This window comes from Rhea pennata, chromosome 1 (genome assembly GCF_028389875.1).
Source record: "Rhea pennata isolate bPtePen1 chromosome 1, bPtePen1.pri, whole genome shotgun sequence".
NCBI lineage: Eukaryota > Metazoa > Chordata > Aves > Rheiformes > Rheidae > Rhea > Rhea pennata.
The window spans coordinates 15,337,749-15,354,373 of record NC_084663.1 but is presented as its reverse complement, the minus strand read 5'-3'; the positions used below and the strand labels follow the sequence as shown (position 1 = coordinate 15,354,373).

The 16,625-nt window shown below is 43.6% G+C and overlaps 1 long non-coding RNA gene across 1 annotated transcript in view; it reads left to right on the top strand.

The window, feature by feature from the left end:
- Positions 1-1,337: 1,337 nt before the first annotated feature.
- Positions 1,338-16,625, top strand: part of LOC134143822 (uncharacterized) — a 30,429-nt gene continuing 15,141 nt past the window's right edge. Inside the window, exons 1-2 of the long non-coding RNA XR_009959195.1 lie at positions 1,338-1,393; positions 5,449-5,629. This is a non-coding gene — a long non-coding RNA (uncharacterized LOC134143822). The remainder of the gene's footprint in view (positions 1,394-5,448; positions 5,630-16,625) is intronic.

Here is a 16,625-nt window from a genome sequence, read left to right as displayed (position 1 = left end):
TTTAGCCAAATCACAAGACTGCATCAGGAGATAGAAATGTTTAGATAAGCTATCTAAACAACCTTATATCTTTCCACTAATTACTCTAGAATAGTAAAGAAAATTAAATACCCTCTTTAAAGCATCTTTAAATATCAGCTTAATTCTGAGCTGGATATATGCAGACGGTAGAGTTCCTCCATCGCAACTGTACTACACTGTTGCACTAATTCATTTTATGGAATATGGTACCTGCTTGGAAAAGGTCGTGCATGTATCTTAAATGTATGCTTCTATACCCTGAGATATTTTGATTTCTTGTCAGTGAACGTTTAACTTTTTCCTTTTGAATCTTTGTTGTATGAGATGATTGCATTTGTTCCATGGTGGGTTTTATACTGGCTTCATGGCTTTTCTCAACTGGTTTCATGATAATGACATTTTATCTGTTGGAGTAACAGCATAAACCCCACCTTTTATACACGTACACAAAGCCAAGTTAATTTTTTGATAGATCTATCAAATAGGTAACTTTTAAAATTCTAATGGCACCTGTTTAGAATAAGGAAATCCACAACTTCAGACACTATCTGGAAGAATCTACTTACAAATAATTGAGATGTAATAAGAGACATCTTTCTGCAAAAACCATTGCAAAAGATCACTAAGTATGCTGCCCCACATGCTTTTCAAGCCACTTCTGTATATGCCACATCCAAGAAATTTCACTCTATGATTCACCAGTACTGAATAGAGATTGCTTCAGTATTTTCCAGTCCTTAACTGATTAATATCTTATGTGTCACTCACCTGAAGGGAGGCTGAATTACACCCATGACTCAGATTTTTCTCTTACTATAATTATACACCTACTGAAGAAATGAGGGTTTCATGACTTTGTCAGTGTGGCTAATGGATGTGTCTGCGCATTGACACTGATGTGAGTTACCCACCCAACTCCTGGCTATCACAGGAAGAGCGGAGTGACTCATCTCTGGGACGCCAAGTCACAGAGTAGTGAAGATACAGCTCCTTCTTTTCTCTTTCCTCTTCAAATTTTGCTCTGTGTATATAGCAAAATCTGAGACAATCTATCCCATTACATTAAGGCGGGTTGAATTACTCAGTTGCAGGCATGGGATTCACCTCACCTCCCGTTATATACCAACCAGCCGTGCAGCCAGTGTCAGAGCTAGGTGCCCTAGGCTCCCTTTTAGTCAGTGGAGGGAAAGAGGCACTTCCAGAGCACAGTTCGTCTTGACTAGGTTAGATACTAGCATTAGCATGAGGTGAGTCACGTTCTAAAAGTGCCTTTTCCCCCTGCTGACTATGACGACAGCCTGTACAACAAGCTCAGACACAGACGGCTACACTGCAGATAACCTAAGCTGATGTATGATGAATCCTGCCCCAGGTGAGTCAGAATTAAGCACAAATGCAAGATCTGATAAAATAATGTGCTGTGTCATCCAGATATAGTCTTCCACCCCCTCTACCTTTCTTCTCTTCCTTTTATTATATTTTTGCAACATAGACAGCATTTGGACAGAATCACTGGATCAATCAGTATAAGAAACCAAACGTGGGACAAAATGAGGTTCTTTCAAGACCATAATACTTCTTTTCCCTTTTTATAAACTCCACTATAGATATAAAATGCCCTAGATAGCCTTTTTCTGTACAGAGAAACAATCAAACCAGGTTCCTCATCTAAATTAATATAGCATCAACATTTGCAGTCATTTGTCCTTGAGTTGGAATACGCTGGATACCCTTCGGTCACAGGTGACCTTCACATGGTGGAGTGTGCTGGGGAAATCCCAGGAGTGCCACGGACTCGGGCACCCTCCTGGGAAAGGAACGCCCCTTGGCCAGAGGGCAGGAGCTGCTGTGCTGCAGAGCAGCAGGAGGCAGCACAGCGTGGAGCAGGAGCTCTAAAAACCTTCCCGTAACTCCGCTGGAGACTGGCCTGGCTTCCTGCTCCGCCGTGTTTCCCGTCGCATGCAGCCGGCCGGGCTCCCGCCTGGCTGCTGGGACGCGCACCAGGAAGCTCCTGTGTTGAGCCGGCTGCCCAGCAGCACCGACTCAGTCTTTGTTAAAATAGTTACTGCTTTGCCAACTTACCGGTTTACAGACCTAGTTCCAAAAGAGACAGCGTAATTTGTTGGGATTCTTTTCAGGGTTTAAAATGTGTCTCTGGAGGGAAAATCCAAGGGAACTTTTTGGTTTATTCATTTTGATTTATACAGCTAGTAAAAAGGATCATATCTAATCCCAACTTTAGTGCTTTTTAAGTACAACTGTAGCATGAAACGCTTCTGCTAGACCCTCCTTTGAAAGGGGGGAAGAGAGGGGAAAAAGGGCCCCAGCAACAACAATATAATCCATAAATTTTAACAGCATATCTTTATCTAATCACATATGAGCCCATTTCAGTTTATAATGAATTATAATGAAAATAGTTTTAAAGAAAGATCAATGCAATTAAAATACAATGATAGAAAGTGCAGCCTAGCTGGATAGATAAAAAAGAGAGAATAAGAGGGCTACGGAGTTCACAATAACTTGTTGTGATACTTTAGACCAAACCAAATAATAGGCATATTTACTGAGGAGCACCCAGAAAACCTCCCCTGAAAAAAATTTGGAAATAGATGACTCTGGCTGCGATAAGCCCCAGTGAACACTGCTGACCAGAACAGAAGAGCCAGATTTGCATTTAATGTACCTGAAGTTCACTTCTGAACTGCATCATCCCACACCACTGAAGGCCATGTTGGTTCTGAGCAAGAGGTGTACAGAAGTCACTACTCCTACATCCAGAACATCCATTATGATCAGTTTTCTTGAGTATCATTTTATAAATCTACTTTATGTGTTTTTCTTCCTCCTAACTCATTAAAATCCCCATCCAAAATGAGATGCTCCATAACCTAACATTCTTCTCCTCTCACCCTCGTCTTCATTATCCACCTTCCTACCCTGACATAACACCTTTTTTCTTGGCTTCCTCATCACCTGACCATCAAAATCAAAACTCGCAGCTCCGGTTGGCACCTCGGGGTCCACAGAGGTCATGCAAGCAGTGGCATGCAGCTCTGCCACCGCAGCTCTGCCACCGCTCTTCTTCTCACTCCTTGCTCCGCTGCTGCTTGGCAAGAGCAGCAGCTCTGCCTGCTAACAATACAGTTTTGAATAGAATTAAAATAATGTTGCAGAATGTGATAAGACTCACCAAATGTTTTGACTGGCTGTGGCTATGGGTGAGAAATACCTTGGTATTTGCACAGCAGCGCTGGAGGCCAGGCTCCTCTTTGCCCCCAGATCTTTCCAGCTGGCTGTGGCACAGCCCCCTGAAGGCATGCTGTGCTCACGCTCCTGATGGCAGGCACAGGACTCCGTCCTGGCAGAAAAGGCAGGAGTTGGTGGATTGGATTTTTTGTGATTTTAAGAGAAAGCTATTGTTTCCAGTTATCATTAATAGCCAGTGATAACTGCATCACTAAATGTTAGAGTCTTTCTCCCTCTTGTCTGGGATCACACAGGTTTTGAACCGGGAACCTGGAAACTTTTGACAAGGTTTATCAAACTTCTGCAGTTCATCTCAAGGACTAGTGTTACAATTAATATCACTCTCTATAGTCATCTCCCTGGAACAAGAGCTTGATGATTGTTAATTTTATGCTTGCTTTCTTTCTGGTTACACATTATGTCAGCATATTTCATTTATGCTAGGCTTTCCTAAATCAATCATCATTTTAATGCATAGTCCCCTATTGCCCTTCTTTTGGTAAACAGCTGAAGATTTAGTGTTGGCTTCTAACACACTGAATCCATTTATGAGCTTACATAATCAAGTTTTTATTGCAGTGTAGATCTGTCTTGAAATGCCTGGATTGCTCCAGGACTAAGCTACTTAACTTTCTGAACAGTTTTTCACCATTTGTGTACATTTCACCATTTTAAGGTGAAGAGTTAAGATGCTATTTTGGTAGAGTTTATCATCTTCCATGTGTCATTGTCTTTTTTTTTCTTCCTGGTGGAAAATTTCCCCAAATGAATGCTGTATTTCAGAAGAAGAAGTGCTTCAGTCATAAATATCTTCTAAGCTACTAAATGTCAAGCTTTCTTGAGGCAATAGGGTAATTCATCTCTTGAGTCTAGTGGTTGACTTTTGCAATGAAAGAGATGAAATTTCTCAGTGAAGAACAAGCAAAACTGGCTGAAATGTTAAAATATAGATGGGAGGTGAGCATATGAAGTGGCTTTGGTGGGAATCAGGAGTGTGCTCCTGGAGGCTGCCTATGGATTTTCTCCCTATTCATGGTGTCCTGCCTTTTTAAAGTATTTTTTAAGGGCTAACAGAAGCAAGATGGATATATGCCCAGGTGTACGGCGTGGCAACAAGAGAGCAGAAATTGTTACCTCCCCCAGTGCAGGACTGGTCTTCTTCAAGCACCAGGCGTTGCTCTGGGAAGACATGCTCTATCCTTTGGGCGCAGGGTGCAAAAGCAACTCGTAAGACAAACTCCACCATGAGCAAGAGATAAGCAGAAAGCAGGGAGGAGTGGCAGGGCTAACACCAAAAGGAGCTCATCTGCCTGCCCCTGGGAGGGAGAGGGGATGGCCCAGGGGCCGCCGACACAGCACAGAGGCCTGACAAGTGAGGACGCCTGCTGGCTTAGCCAGGGATGTACTGCTTCAGCTTTCAGGATTTTAGGATGCTTCAACTAATTTAGCATCCAGCTAAATTCATTGCTGGATTTACATACCAACCACTTTTCCATGAAGGAACGTGAGGGCAAACCTCCAAGGCTAGAGCCATGGAGGTATGACTAGGATTGCATGTATTTGCAAGGGTGAATTTGCCCAGATCATACCTGGAAGCTTGAAGTTTCTTGCTCTCCAGTGTGAGGACAGCTCTACAGAAGTGCAGTCCATTTCACAAGTTCAGTTGCTAAACTGATTGCATTAAATCTGTGCAATTTTCTCATGAGGAAACACATTGACTTTGGTTCGTATCTTCTCATATAAAGTAGATTCAATACCAAGCCCTTTGAACTCGGTTTATTACTGTGCACACTGGGGCTTTATTACATCCTTTTAGAAGCTAAGCTGGTATGAAGAGTGGAGAAAATTGCATTTGGATGTAGCTTCTAAGCATAGATGGATGCTAGCTACAAAGAGTCTGAACTTGAGACTGAGGAGATCAATAAATTTGCAATGCCACAGCCAGCTTCAGTTGTCCCCTGTGATAATACTCCCTTGCAAAATTAAGAGTTAATGAACAAATGATGATATGAGTCTAACTGGAGCAAAGCTGGTATAATTCAACTGCAGCTAGACAACTATCACTTTGTGTACCTCATAGTGATGAACAAGATTTAATCAAAACACTCAAATCGATGTCTGTTTTAAAACTTTTGGTCTAAGTAGTATCCTAGAGATATATGGAGTTGTTTATTTTAGCTGCATGGAGTTGTCTGGATGAGAAGAAAGCTGCAAAAGGGAGGTAATGATGTGGAAGACAAAAATGGTGGAAATCGCTAGAAGAAGCCAGATCTCAAGTGAAGGTTTGTGGAAAATAAGTCAAATACCAACAGAGAGAAAATCAGAGCCTGGAGGCTCCCTGCTCCTCTGATGCAAGCAGGTAAGAGGTAAAGGGTTCAGCATAGCTCGCACAAAGAGCAAGCATGTCCCTTGCACTGCTTTTTTTTTTTTTCTTTTAAAGCTTAGGAAAATAAACACAAGTTAGAAATTGTGTTATAAGTGCATTATTAAGGTTATGAAGTTAACTAGTGTGGAGACAGGAAGTTCTAGAGAGAAGGACATTGGTGCTCTCCACATATCCGTTTCGTTGGATGGCCTTTAATCATAGATGCCTTTGCTACACCACTCACTCAGATAGCCCAGGAGCTATTGTCCTTCAGGGATTGCTCTACAAGATGCCCAATGTTAATGCCTTATGCTGTGGTTGGATGTGGGAACCTCAGCCACCCTGGCCAGACAGGTATCCTCAGGATTACCTATCTGCAGCATATCTCTGGTAGGACCTGGCAGGTGTGTTAGCACAGACTGTCCCATCCTTGACAGCTGGGGCACAGTCTGAGGAAGTCACGGAACTGAGTGTGAATCCCTTCAGCCAAGAGAGTCAGTCAGCCAGCCTCATTCTGGGCTGGAAACCACGGTTGTGGCATGCTGTGCTCAGTTCAGTGTTGCCTGGTAGGTATGAAAATTTTTCAGGAAGAACCTGGTGAATTTATGGTGCCTTTAGGGCTGGGTGGCCTCTGGACTGTTGGTCAGAGATTGTCTGTTAGATATAGACATAAATTCTGCCTAAATTCTCATAAATGCTGCTGTAGTTTCTTGTGCTGCTGTCCTGGACTTTGCCCTTAAAACATATATTAAAAAAAAAAAAAAAAAAAAAAAAAAAAAAAGAGGTTGCTCGATTGAGATAATATCATCCTTATCAACCAGGTGGAGCAAAAACGTGAAGAAAACAAGAGAGTAGCACTCAACAGTCTCTGCTTCATGAGCAGGACATGCCACATGATTTAGTGCTCATTTACGTTATGTCATAACTTTGTCCTTGCCGGATAACATCTCCTCTTCGCCCTTGCGCTGACCGGGTATGTGACTCTTCCACAGATTCTCTGTCAGCAGAAATTGCTGCTTCTTGGCCGTCCGGTTAAAGCTGTATGTAACTTTGTTCCCCATTTCTAGGGTTTGAGTTCACCCATGCTATAAGCTGAGGCATAACCATGCCCATTACTGTAAGATTTCTGCCAGTAGGTGGGGTCCAAGGGGACAGATTCATTTTTAAAGCTTCTCTGGTTGCTGTAGGTTTTAACTATTTGCTCTCATAAGGGAGTTATATGTAATGTGAGGAAGAATTTACTGTGGTCTTTGGAGGACTATTCAATATTTGGGGTATAAGAGTTGGAAAACTCCATCTACTCACAAAATAATTACTTATTCTATAAGGGGAACCAGATGAACTGAGATTTTTTTGTTTTTTTCACTATCTGTTCATATTAGGAGCCTTTCTAACTAGGTATGATTCTGAGCTAGATTCCCATATTCACATGGGTATTCACCTGAATTTCAGAGTAATTTAAATGAGGCTGCATGTCAGGAACCAGATATATAGGGCTGAATATTCCCAGGTTTCTGGAACAAATGGTGGGGGGGGGGGGGGGGAGAAAGGTGGAAAGGTAGATTTGGACAAAGTGTGTGTTTGTGTGTGCAAGAGAGAAAGAATCATTGATGTGGATGGAAACTGAGTTGTGCACCTTTGGATTCATCCTTGTTTTCAACTCCAGCATATGTGGTAAGGCTGGTCCCAGCTTTCCAAATTAGGCCGATGCAGTTGCCATATTCATGGATCTGCCACAAGGTATGGCGCACAGAGTTGCAGCTGAACAGCACCAGAGTTAGGCTCCATCTTTAGAGTACTTGAATACTAAAGGACTAGCTGTCTTAGGGACTCTCTAATAACCTACATTTACCATGAGGCTCTGGTTGCAATTAAAGGTGCACAGACGGATCTGTAACAGATCTTTTGCATGAGCAACTGTGGAATTTGCATTTCTGCACATATGGAAAAGTGGAGCACAGCTTCTTACACAAGACTAACCTGGAAAATCAGAAGTGAACGAGTGCCATTGTGGGAAGGAATTAATTCTGAAAAGAGAATGGTACATTTTGATAAGGGAAGCATTGTCTCCTGTTGCTTACTAAGCATCAAGTGTATTCCTGATATTGCATAAAAATTAGAATGCTCTCTGGTAGCTAACATAATCACAAAAGAAAGGATCTTAGACCTTTTATCTGAAGCACCTGAAAGGACTAAGGCTACAGGTGCATGGGATGCTGAGCCACTTGAGCAGCTTGCTGCCTGTGGAAAGGAGCCCTGAAACCCTCTGTCGAGCCCCTTTGGTCAAACAATTTGCCCTTAACATAAGGAGAGGGAGTCAGTGCTGAACCAAGGGGGTGCTGCTCACCTGCTGGGTGTTGGACACCAAGTATCCATTGCAGCACCAAATATACTATTAAAGAGAGCCCATTCTACTTAACAAAGAAAGAAAAACAAAAGATGTAAATTGGATGTCCTCCAATTACACTCTATTAAATTCTCTATCAAATAACATACAAGTTAGCAGTAAACTCCTTGTTTCTCTATGATATCCAAGCTTAAATTAGCTACTGTTGGGTTATGGAATTTAAGATAAACCACTGAAATAGAGTCAAGATTGGCCCACCAGCCCTTGAAGCCAATCAGTCAAAAATTCATCTAACAGCAAACTCATGGCACGAATTGCAAAGGGAAGAGAAGTGACAGTGTTTATTCATTTTCTGTTTCCTGCACCTTCAGGTTTCATGTCTTCTGTCTAACCAGGAAATTCTCATATGAACATGGGCATGCTCATGTAATTTCTTGACAATTTTAAATTCATGCATAAATGTGATTTTGTAATTAACTACAATGTTGAGGGGTTTGTTGAAGGTGTATCAGCATACAATTTTATAAATCACATTTATAGACAAATTGCTAACGTCTCCAACTCCATAATTATCTATCACAATTGACCAACATTACAAATATCTTCTAAGATACTGTTAACCCTTTATAACTGTTTAAACTGTGACTTGGTACATCTTTGTAGCAGGTATTATAACAGACATTAGTATGAAGTTTGAACTCATCACTTGAACTGGGATTTAAGAGAAAAGGCAAATATTGTAAAACTGAAAATCCCAAAAAACAGCAAAAGTGGACTTGCGCAGGCAGCAGAGCGCCAAACACGAGAAACCCAGTATGCTCCTAGAGATGTGTTCTTTAACATGAGTGTCAAGTCAAAAATGCTGGTTAGCTACACCAGACACCAGCTGCACCTGTGGTTTTGTCTCTTGCACAGGGCAAAACCAGAATCTTAACTATTATCAAATTTTTGACTTACACGAAGACCATGTTAAGGCTGAGTAAAGTTGTTCCTGGGTGTCCTGCCTCAGGGCCACTCTGCAGACAACCTGTTTGTCTCCTCTCGTGTTCTGGATGGGTATTTTGAGGATAGCCACCTCTCTGTTTCATCTAGTTTGGATAATGTTGGGTCTCTGACACTATAGCCATCCACAGATAATCTGATGAGCTGGCTGGGCACATATGCTGATATGTGGGTCACAGGGACCATCTCCACCCACTGATGCATGAGGATAGACACTGCCATTCTTTGGAAACCCCATATGGGGTCCAGAGGTCGTGGAAAAGAGAGACTACGGTATCCCATGATTGACTTTTGATCCAAGTTTTACCTATGAAAAGGAATTAGATTTTAGATCTAGGTGAATGGATCTCTCCCTTCCCATTATAACCATATCCACAATCTTTTTCAGCACCTGTCACATGAGAGTTTGGTTATATCCTTAACTAGAAGTAGGCAAAAATCTGGCTGGTGTTCCAGCAGTGACAATGGGAAATGTGGAAAAGGGATATGACATGGGCAGACTCCTATCCTGGGACCTCAGAGGGCCCCAAACAGAGTTGAGGTCTGAGTATCCTTCCTCTAGGAACATTGTTTCAGGAGCTTTTATGTTACTCACACAGTGGTCACCGTATCTTGTGCAATATGGAAAAAATTAAATCTGTCCATTTAGGGATGGTGGAAAATAGAGCCTGGGAAACTATTGCTGTGTATTTAAGAAGTCTGACACCAAATCTTCAAGGACGGGCTGAAAGAAACAAATTGCACCTCATAATAAGCGTTTTTCCTACAGATATAGTCCTCTATTCATGCTATTTTAGCACATGGTAATAAAGTGAAAATGTCAACGCAGTCTACTTCTACAACCTCATTCTTAAAACTTTAAGAAGTAGAATAATGTGGCATTTCAAGAGATTTCTGTTGAATCTCCAGGTCATCTTTTGCTGTGAGTGTGCCGTAAAGCACACTAGAACGAGTCTGAATAATAAGAGTTACTGCTGGCAATAGAAGGAGAAGCAAAACATCAAGGACAGCATCCAGTTTCATCACAGTTCCATGTAGCTTTATCACTGAAGATAACAAGAAGAGACTATTCCAATTTTTGTGCCTCTCCAGTGTTTAAAATACTAGTCTCAAAATGATCCTGAAGGCTGTTGGGTGGTGAAGACCTTTGTTTGCAGTAAATACTTTACTAGCTCAATTCCCGATTTTGTTCCTGGCAGGCAATATTTATAATTTTTTTCCTAAATCTGTTTTGAACCCTGGATTTATTCATTTTAGGGTGAGGAGAACAGCATGATACTTTTCCTGTGTTACTGAGACTATAATCTAATGAAGCTAAGGAAACACTTTAACGTTAACAGTAGCAGCACTCTCTGTTCGTGTTCTAGTTTGTCTCCTACGTGAGGCTGAGCAGCAAGTTGAGTGTAGACTCAGTCAACGTAGGGAGTCTCCATTGCCTCCGGCTCAGCCTGCAGCCTTCCCTTCCCAGTTCCCACCGCAGGAGCGACCCTGCGGCCTCCCCAGCATTGCAGAGCTCAAAAGGTGCACAAGGACAGGGGGAGGAAAAGTATGACCTTTGCGGTGCCACAGCACAAGGCATTTCTTCCATGAGGCATATGTGGTTTTGTGGTTCAGGAAAATTTTCAGGACCTGGCTTTCTATTCCCTGGAATTTTTACTTGTAAATGAAAAAGACCTATGCAGAATTGCTTAGTGAAAAGAAATCAGAGTCTTAGTTTTAGACTGAAAAATACGTTTCCAGCTAGAGTTTGTAGATTTGTACTATGATGTGTATTAATACTCCAAATTGGTGGCACAAATTTGTTTTGCAGAGACAACAAAGCAAGGCTGGAACGAGCCCTCGTTGAAGTCGATAGTAAAATTCCTGTTGGCCTCCACGGAATCAGGCTTTTACCTAGCAGTGGAGGTGGACAAAGCTCTTAGTTGTGTTTCTAGTGCAACTCCCTCATTCTCATGTTGTTCCTTTCAGAGCTGCTTCTATAAAGACCTCAGCTGCCTTCTTGTGTTCGCGTATCCCCATGCACTCCGGCTGCCGCGGGCGCCAGGGTGGGCTCCCTTTCGCAGCCTTGGAGCTGCCTGCAGCCGCCCCATGCACAGTGCCGCCTCGGCGGGGCTGATCCCAGAGCAAGCGCCACGTACGTCTCTTGCCAACGGCAGCCCTGCCTCCAGGCAGACTCCTGCCCCGCCTGCCTCCGCCAGCGCCAGACTAAATCTTTGCTGTCTCGAATTTGGAATAATGATTCTTGTACTTTGGAGGCCGGCAAAGCTGCCATTTGTATACCTGCTACACATAGCTTTCCATAGATTTTGCATAGCCTTTAATAAATGACAGCTCTTTTAACTGGACACTATCTACAAAGCTGAGTAAGGAATGGAGGGAAATTACAGTAAAACAACTGTAAGTGAATGAAATGCACTGAATTCACTATAAGTGAAAGAAATACAGGGTGGAAGACAAGTCAATAGAAACAGGACAATTTTCCCCAGGGCAGATCTTGCCTTGAGGATGGTGGGGTCCGTCCTCAGCAGGACTTTATTGCCATTGGTAAAATCATTCTGAATCGTGTTTCCCTCTTGCGCTTGGTGTGGGTGGTGCGTGTGCCAGCCCAAGCCTAGCAAGCCAGCCTGCTGCTGTAGGATGTGCTCAGCTGTGCAGCAGCCCCCCATGGGGATTTCCCTGGCTATCCTCATGCTTGCAGAGACAGGCATGCAGTAACCCAAGCTGAGGGTGAAGAGCATCACACAGGAGTAAACTACAAGGTCCTTTACAAATTAATGCTTGTTCCTCCAGTTTTTCTACGTATTACAACAAAAGAGTCTTGTTACCTCAGGACTTGAACTTCAGGACTGAGGGTACAGCTCTGTCCCCCACTTCCTTCAGAGATGGTTCCCAGAGTGTCCTGATCTGCTTCTCCTGGAGCAGAAGTTCCTCTTTGCTTGTGCTTCAACTGCTTGTTACACATTCAGATCCTAGTCTGTACCCTGAATCCTGCATTGACAGTGTGGCAGTTCCATGCAAACTGCCCTAGTCAGGATGTAGTGCTGACTTACCCGGCACTTTGATATCTAAGATAAACATTTCCATTGTCTCCTGTTTTTTTCCATATCTATAAGATTTTAAAAGCTCCTTCTGCCTGCAAGTTGTGCTTGCCCATTACTCTGAATGGGATCTGTGATTGCACCCTAGGCTGGCTGGTCAGCAGCCACCAAAAGGGTTCAGCAAAACACCCTGTGCTGAGGGTGGTGGCAGAACCAGCCTGGTGGTGGTGGTGGAAGGGATTGCCGCCTCGACATACAGCACCTTTTGTGATAGCCTTTCTCAAACCACATGAAAATGAGTCGGGCTATCCAATTTACAGGCTGTTAAATCATTATGGCTGAGTGTCAGTGTGGTCTCCATGGAGATTCCATGTTCAGCTGGCTCTGAAATCTGTCCTCTACCTGAACCATCAGTGGTTGCCCACCCACTGCAGCAAAGGTGCTAATTTGTTGAGGATTTTCTCATAAGGATCTTGCCGTGCATTGTAATCATGAACAATGTCCTTGAATGGCAATGGGGAAAAAGGAGAAGCAGTTGGAGCATTGCCCTGCAGATCAAAGTGTGGCCTGGAAAGTGCTTCCAGATGCTGATTTTCTTCACAACAGAGAAACCTGAACTGGGAAAATTAGAGGTGGTTCCGTCCTTGTAAAATTGCTCATGATTGTCTCTAAATAGATACTTCTGTCCACTTGCCCACTTCCCCTGGCTTTGCCTATGCGCCGCTGGACTTCCAAACTGGAGTGGCCTGCCAGTAAGCCTTGGTCTCGCTCACATTTTTTGCTGTGGAAATTAGTATTTAAGCAGTTGCAAACAGAACAAATCGGGAAGGTTAGAACATGGAGATATGTTGGTAAAAAGAGAGTCTCCAGTCAAGCCTTCCATAAGGGGCAAGAAAACAGAATGGTTTAGCTTTAAAGGAGGGCCTGTAATCAGACAGATGTGCTCAGTGCATCCGCGCGAGTGTGTAGAGGTACACAGCAGAAGAGGCAAAGGGAACTAAGTTTGGAGAGATGCTGCTTCCTTTCCCATCTCAAGGCTTCTCTGCCGTGCTGGCAAAGCCAAGCTCTGCTGCCCTGTGGAGGTGCAATGTGGCTTCTCCGGAGCAGAGGGGCCAGTGTGGGAGAAGCCCCTGGGACAGAAGCTAGCCCTGGAGGCCTGGAGAGGAAAAGACTCTGGACATGGAGTTGGACTGCACAAAGGGCCAGGAAGGGAGAATATGGTTTGGGGGATAATGGTGGGAGAAGGCATTTTGGGGTCCCATGGAAGGTCGGTCGTGAGGTCAAGAGGCCCAGGGAGGCAGACTGAAGTGGCCACTATCATTTTGGGGTGTTATGGATGAGCAAATGGGACTTGGTGAGTCAGTAGATGTTCTGGGGGGGGTTGAGTGGTAAAAGGGCCTTTTTATGATAGCACAAACCCTTTGCCTCCTATTTGTTAAACAAGGAAGTGTGCCACTTGAGGAAGATGACTTCCTGGCCTCAAGTTCAACCACAGAGTGGTTTCAACGCATCATGCTGATTTTTTTTCACTGGGAGTTGCCGCTTCGAATGTTGCAAGGCACCTTGGCATACAGCCCACATAAAAATCTTTCAGTTTGTGTGGGAGTCCAGAGCTTGTTATCTGCAGGCAGAAGTAGGGAAGAGAATTTGCCAGGGCGGTGGCGTGGTTATGACCATCATCCCTTTGCCACGTGGCCATAGGGCACATGCCCCACATGGGAGGTACCAGGCTCTATAGGTAGGGAAGGTGCAGTGCGGGGCCAGCCTCATCTTCTGGCACCAATTCCTCTTCCTTTGGCTTATTTCTGGGACAGTCTTGCTGGTTTGTGTATTTTACAGGAATTTGCAGACTCTACAACTGCAGCTTCCTTCTTTGGATGGATGGTGATCGCCGCTGTGCTGGAGGGAGTGATTTAATGCACCCTGCGTAGCACCTCCTGCTGCTGAATTAGTCACGAAGGTCAAAGCTATAAACAGATATAGCTGTAGTCTGTGGCAAGCAGGTCACATGTTACTGGCTTCTTGTTTCCACCTGTCTATTTGTGCCTAAAGGGAAGTAATTAAGCATAAAGTCTAGGGCAAAGCAGAATGCTGCTTCCATCTGTTGGTTAACTAGAATGGGGGCAGAGGGGAAGAGCTACTGAAAGAATTCACCTATATATCATTGACCATGTGCAAGGTGAACATCTCTGATTCAGAAGACAAACAGGAGGACAGATACCCAAGAGCCGGGTGTGACCCACTGCCAAAATCTCCTGCTGCCAATATGCACACACAAATGGTGGGGATCAAGATGTGGGCTCTGCTGAGATGCCCAGCTTTGCGAAGTGTGTGTCTGAGGGATCCTCCTCACTGAAGTAAATGTGATACAAGGGTGCACATGGAGAAGTCAAATTGCAATGCCAGACCCCAATAACTGCAATCTGGTATGGAGTTTTATCTTAATAATGAAAAGGAGAAACAACCTGAGTTGCTGAGAACTAGTGGTCTCAGGCTCAATAACAGGGCCAGGTGGGCTGAATGGGACAGATGTTGATGAAGCTCTTCCTGAGGATGCTGCAGGTCCATCTGTGTGCTGTCCCAAACACACTGGAGGAAAACAGAAAGCTGTGTAAGAGATGACATCATTCTTCCTTGGGTCTAAGGGGCTGATTTCATCCCACCGTAATATGTTTTACAGGAATCTTTTAGAGCCCTAAACTCAAGGACATTTTTCAGCGTGCCGCTTCCTTTGTGTATTTCCCAGCGCACAGCTGACACGAATAGCCATGACACGTCACAGTCTGCAACAGTTTCCAGTCTCGGTGTAGGTCAGCGGCTATGCCATGTCTCCGAGCAATCTGGCACATTTTTACTTTAACTCAGTAAATCAAATCAGCTACTTAAAATGATTTTGTTTTCAGCACTCCAAGGAAAACAGTCTAGTTCAGCTGGAAAAAAAAATCACCAAAGATTCTTCTCTCAAAATATTGACCATAATGTGAGCATCAGTTGCAAAACTGGATGTGGGATTCATAAAACAAACAAATATCGGTCCTGAAGAAAAACAAAACCACACAAAAGGAGACGCTAATTCCAAAGTCGTTACTGGAAATGATTGTTGTCTATATGAAAGAGAATCATGATATTCAGGAATGTACACTGGAATGTGAAGCGGTCTTCAATTCTGGGAAGAAAAGTATTTATTCTACTGATTGATGTAATAACTAGTACTTTGGGTAACTAATGAATACTGTTTCCTTCCATTAAAAAAAAAAAAAAAAACACACTTTGGGCTTATATCTCAAACCCACATATGGCTAAGGAAAATTGAAACTCTTTGCCTTTTCTGAGGCTTTATACCTTGCCTTGAGGCCAAGACTCCACAGCTTTTCACTACTACATTATATCACATTTGGAGTGAAGCAGAAGCTACAATTCTTATTCCAAAATACATATTAAAAAGATTGAAAAAAATCAAAAATCAAAAATCTGCAAATAAACTGCAAATTCTGCCTGTGAAGACTCACCTGTGCTGTGTCTTCCGATATCTTTAAAAAGTCCTTTGACCCTGAACCTCCTCTTTTGCCTGATTGCCTTCATGTCTTTAGGGCTTGATGTGCTGGACCCAGTGGCAGTTTTGCTAGTGATTCAGCAGGGCATGTCTGGGCTCAGCCTGAGCATCAACAGAGATGAAACTACAGCTTTTCTTCTTCCTTACCTATACTTCGTGACTGCAGTTTACCTGTTCTGATTTCACTCAAATCACTGACTTTCTTATTGTGCTTTCCTACGTGCTGCCACCTTCGCTCCCCTTGGGATCCCACTCTTTACTTGACTCCTACCTTCTATATTCTCGCCCTAGGTAAGAATGCTGTACTGGTTTAGACATCTAACATGCCCGTCTGTTCTGCCTCCATCAGTGGCTGTAAGCAGACACCCAGGAAAAAACTAAGAAAAGGGCTAACGTATCTATCGCTTCTTGTTTAATACTACCCCAGCTTCCCACCGTTTTCAGCACAGAGGACCTCCTGTTCCTGCTGTCACCTCTCTGAGGAGCACACCCTTCCAGATCCTTGGGGGATGTGTAAACAGCTCGCAATCCCTGCACCTTGTGGAAAGGACTTCCTTGGCAGGTCTACCATCTGCTGCATGAAGAGCTTCATGCTTTGGTTTGTTTTGAAGCTGGCTCCTGCTAGATTCATTAGCTGGTCCCTAGTTCTTGTACTGGAAGATACAATGAACCCTCAATCACTATCCACCTTCTTTGTGTTATTAACAATTCCAGCGATTTCTATCTACCATATCGCCCTCACTCATCTCCTTTCCAGCTTGAGAAGTCCCAGCCTCTGGCACGAACCCCTGATCAAAAGCTGTTCCAGACCTCTGCTTGTCCTGCTCTTCCCTGGACCTTCCCCAGATCTTCTCTGTCCTTTAGAAGATGAGGGGTCAGGACTGCACAGAGTATTCACGGTGTGAGTCAAACACAGAGCTATATAGTGACCAATGATGTCTGATATTTTGTTTGCTATTCTTTTTCTAACAATCTGTAATATTTTATTTGCTCTTTGACTGTTGATGAGCAGGGGTTTGATGTGCTGAAGAACCTGCCTACAGCAGATCT